Below are 5390 nucleotides of genomic sequence, written 5' to 3'. Positions count from 1 at the left end.
GAGGTGAGTCACACAGTGGCAGACAGCCCCATGGTGGGGAGTGGGATTTGAAGAAATACTAAAGAATAAAAACCATTATGGCAATCATGCTTAGAGCAGAGAAAGAAGGAAGAGTAATTCAGAGCAGCATGGCTCTGTTATATTAGAAACTTGCTAGCGTGTGGGAATATGGGAAGGAAAAGTACAAAACTTTATCAAAGTGAAATTCTTTTCCAAATCTCTTCTTCAGCATGGCATAAGGTGAGCCCATCTTAGGGGTGGTCCTTCCTCCTTGCCAGGTGATTGGCCCATGTGATGTGAATGTTGAATCTCCAGTCAATCCAGACATTCTACTGTGTTGGATACAATGTTTTTCTTTAATTAACTTCTCTGTCACTCTAATTTTTTGTACAACAATTATCCCTGGTCAATATTCCAGGAATTATGAGACATCTAACTAGACCAAAGATAAAAAGTAAAAGAAAATGACTTGTGAGGGGGTCCTCTCCCTCTGGGCCTGCTGGCCACAAGATCAAGAGGGAAAAGAGGCAGATGGGGCAACAGAAATCTTTGGAGACCCATGAGCAGGAATGCAGATAGCTCTTTGGGAGACAGATTTCAGGGAATAAGTTCAAATTTATTCCAGAGTATAAGGAATGTATAGGATTGGAGAGCTTGGGAACAAACCCTAATTTGCATTAAGTGGCACACCCCTATCACAAGGCTTAGTATGTGGCAGTAGGGTCCTATAGCAGAGCTCCTAATACAAATCTTCTTAGTGGGGATCTGTTCAAAGACTAAGTTAAAGAAGAACCAGGCATTTGGTTTCAGAGACAGCCTTTGGGTAAGGTCAGTTTTCCAGGCCTCAGGACATTCTCCAGGTAAGGCTAGGTAGAGAGCAGGAAGTTCTGCTAGAGAGAGGTGGTTCCATTTTGCTCAGCTTGTAGATGAAGCTGCTAGGCTCATGGCAGGCTGTGACCTTGACCAGTCAGCTATGGCTTCCAAAATCTTCCTGGTTTTAGTTTTTAATGGAGAGGCATCACTGTAAACCTTGAGGAACCTGTCTCCTGTGTCAGAAGAGTACAGGGTCTGGTAGTGAACCATGACCTGATTGTTGATAATTTTAGCAATGGCGGTGATCTGTCACCAGAGTCAATAAATAAGGCAGGAGTCAAGCATTCAAATAAAACAGCATTATCATAGGACTCACAGAGGGAGGGAGCCAAGAAAATAAAGGGGTATGAATCCAGCTAATTTGCTCTATGGCTGGAATTTTTAGAACACGTCTTTGTGGAGTATGTTGAGGGTGTTGTCATTAGTTTTAACAACACCTGATTTTTTAACATAGAAGCCACATTCTTCCCTGAATACAAAGCAAGATTCCCCATGTTCAGCAGTTATTATGTCTAGTGTTCTTCTATTTTGGAGCACAACTTTGGCAAGAGACTTCATCTGTCTTTGGATTGGCTGGAGGCTCTCAGTTGTAGATGTCATTGTGTAATCAAGTCTGTGTCTGAAGTCTCCAGGCAGAGGATGTGTCTGGGCAATGGCAGTTGTTGTAGCCCCGGAAGATCCAAGGGAGATGACAAGTCTTATTCCTACCAGTACAGGAAGGAATATCACTTGTCTTTGATTAACAGCTGTGTTCCTTCCTCCTCCTCAGATAGATATTCCTGTGGAATAACCACAAAAGGGGTACAAAACCCTGTCAGGGTGTGTCTATTCAGGATGTTTTACTGAAAATACATCATACACACCCTAAAGCTTTGCCAGCAATTCTATGTTCCTTCCAATACATTTCATCTCTTTATTCAAGTCTTCTTTTATTGTAATTACTCCCAAACTCCAATAGTGCTGCCCACAGGTTTATGGATTTTGGGTCATGCACTATGGCATGGGGACACTGCCAGGTCTTATCTCACAAAGAAAAGTGACTCTACATCCCCACCGTCCAACCACCCACCACCTTCAACTTGTCTTGGGACATCCATTCTCCCTTACCTGTCCATACTGGAATTTTAAGCTGGTTGGTCACTTGCAGGCTTTCCACTGGTATCAACAATACCTGTGAATTCATATTTCTGTAAGACACCCCATAGATACTGTTGCCTCTATTGCCCCAGTGGTCACATCTTGCCAGGCTGTTCAAAATTATAGCAAGCAGGGTCAGGCACTTGGTGAGACAATCCATAAAGACTTCTTCAAACTGATGTTCAGACATCCTGGGGTAGTTACTGTAACAGAGTGAAGTCATGAATCTGGGACATGGTTCTTGATCTCCTTTATAAATCCACATTTCTTAGAGCCACCAGGGACTCTCTCTGATTCATTGGAAAGTCATAGATCTGTGACCCATTTTCCTATGTTATCACTCTCCTCCAAAGTCCTGCTGCAATCTGTCAGGGTATCTATGGGTTGTCACATGACAGACACATTAACTTCCACTCGAGAATTTACTGTCTACTTTACCAAGATCAGAGGCCATGTGAATTACTGTTCATAGTACCAACCAATCTATGAACCTTTACCATGAGGTCAAAGACTGTGCACTCCCTAACCAAGTGGAATTTCTTCTGCTATCACAATTCACTCAGTGAAGATTCATAGGGGAAATTTCTTTAAAAGGTGAAAATAGAACTACTGTGTGGTCTGAAAACTGACAGCCTAAGTTATATTCTCAGATTTACATTGTACAAGAAGACATTGACCACACAAGTTGTCCCCTGACATTCACACCTATACCATGGCACATGTGCACATGTGTACATACAATAATTCATGTCATATAAAATTTCAAAAGCCTGTGTTTAAGGGTCTCAGTTCTGTGACAAGACACCATGACCAAGGATCCCAATTAAAGGAAGTGGATAACTGGGCTAATGAATTCAGAGTGTTTGAGACCATGATGGTAGAACAGAGGAATGATGGCAGGGAAAGCTGAGTGTTCACATCTTGATACTCAAGAAGTGGGAAGAAAGTGAACTTGGGATGGTGAGAGGCATTTAAAGTTTAAAGAAACTTGTAACTGGAGTTTTCTCCAGTCCTGCCCAGCCCCATGGACCCCACAACCACTTACAAAATAATCACTCAGATTATTAATTATTATTTAATTAATTAAACTGCTCAGCCATTAGCTCAGGCCTACCACTATCTAGCTCATATACTTAAACTTAGCCCATCTCTGTCAATCTATATGTTGCCACATGTTCCATGGCTTTACCTGCTCCCTTACATGCTGCTCCCTGGATGGCAGGCAGTCATTTACTCTCTTCAGCCTTCCACTTCCCAGACTTCTCCTCTCTCTTTGTCCCTCCTATACTTCCTGCCTGGATACTGGCCGATCAGCATTTTATTTATCAATCAATCATCCACAGCAGAAACTTTATACTTTAACCTTGGCCCCAGTGATAAACCTCCACCAATAAGGATACACATCTTAATCCTATCCAAACTGCAACCACCTGGAAAGCTAGTATTAAAATGGTGGAGACTGATGTGGTGTACCTTATCCAAAACACAACAGAGTAGAAGTGAGATAGTGAGATTCTACAGAGATGCTGTGCAGGCAGAAAGAGTGATTGATGACAAAGGAGGAAAAAAATAGGCTCTAGGAAACCATAATTAGAAGATCCAAGATGGTGGATGTCAGGCATGCACTGTCTTCTTGATGCTCCAGGGAATAAACTGGGGACACTGGATGACAGATCTCAGAATATGTGTTTCCATATATATATAAATATGTGTGTATATGTATATATATATATATGTGTGTGTGTGTGTGTGTGTGTGTGTGTGTGTGTGTGTGTGTGTAACATTTCAGTAGCAAAGCATATTTAGGAAGGTCCCAAAACAGAATGCGATGTCTACAGCATGTCTCAGTGATTGGCATAGTTTGGCACACTCTGCCATTCGAGATCATGAGAGGTTGTTCAAAAGAAGAAAATCACTTGAGTTTAAAAGAAAAATAGCTTAGTCTTTTCTTACAGTTTCTTTTGGGGTATTGCAGCTACACCAGGGCTAAAGTTAACCCTGTACTTCTTGAAGATCAAGACTACTTGAAGATATTTTCCTCAGGGATCAACTGGTCTTGCAGGAACCCCTAGTTCTTTCAGCCTTTCTTCTACAAGCTGATCCATCTAAGTGAGAATGTGTCAAAGGCCTTGCTGGATCATGGCTTTGCTTGCAATCATGGAGGTAAAGTCTCCTCTATCTTGAATGTCAACTTTATAGACTGGACACTGGTTAGAGTCTACCCAGTAGGGTCTCCATGGCTTCCCTGAATCAGGGTGTAGGTGACTTGCAAAGGCTACAGGATATTTCATTGGATGTTCTATGTTCCTCCAGGAGTTGGTTGACCTTGGAGGATCACCCCTCTTAATCCCACTGTCCACAGCAGTATAGGCTTGTCAGTATCCTTATTGAGAACCCAGGAGGGCACTTCTATCAGTCTGGTATTTGTTAAATTATTGTTATTTTGCATTTATGAATGTTTGCATGAGTGTATGTTTGTGCACCACATGCATGCCTAGTACCCTGAGTCACCAAAAGAGGACATTGAATCTCTGGAACTGGAACCACAGGTGGCTGTGAGCCATCACATAGGTCCTCTGAACTGAACCTTGGTCTTCTGTAAGAAAAACAATCTCTTATCTGCTCAGCCATATCTCCAGCCAAGTCTGGTATTGTTCTCTCCTACCTAATATTTATATAGAGCTGAGGCAGAAGATAACACTTTTAATACACACTGACTGGATGGCCTTTTGTTCCTTTAAAGCACAACTTGAAAAACTTTCCCAGGGTGGATCATTACTTTCAGAGAACTCCAATGACTTCATTGTGTTGAATTTTAAGCTTAGAAAGTCAAGATCACTGGTGCCATATTGACATCTCATCTTTCACATTCAATTCATGCCATACTTAGTCTTGGTAAGAATTTCCAGATTTCTAACTGATGCTGAGGAAACAATCTGCCATCTTAATCTTTATATACAAATCCTTCTTTGCTAAAATATTTCCTTTTTTATACCTTTCCATCATTATCTTTTTCCTATGTCATGTTTTCTTTTCATTTCATATTCTTCCTTCACATGATGAAACATGATAAAATTAGCAAGTTAATTAAAAAAGAATGTTTAATCCAAAACAGCATGCATAGCATAATGAAATAAATTAATATTCCTAGAATGTGTAATATAAAATTGCAAAGCTTTAGATGTTCCCCAGTAGACCTCAATAACAACAACGTCAGACAGCAAAATTTTCTGCCTTATATAGTCCAGGAAATATTCTCACATAGGCATAGAAACTCATGGTGTATGCTAGACAGAAGACAAGAGTTGAGTCCAGGATTACAGGCTGGACACAAATCACATGAGAATCACTAAGATTTCTTATGCTTCATCAAAAGAAGA

Source organism: Peromyscus eremicus, unplaced genomic scaffold (genome assembly GCF_949786415.1).
Source record: "Peromyscus eremicus unplaced genomic scaffold, PerEre_H2_v1 PerEre#2#unplaced_72, whole genome shotgun sequence".
Classification (NCBI taxonomy): domain Eukaryota; kingdom Metazoa; phylum Chordata; class Mammalia; order Rodentia; family Cricetidae; genus Peromyscus; species Peromyscus eremicus.
Note: the sequence above shows the minus strand (reverse complement) of the source record.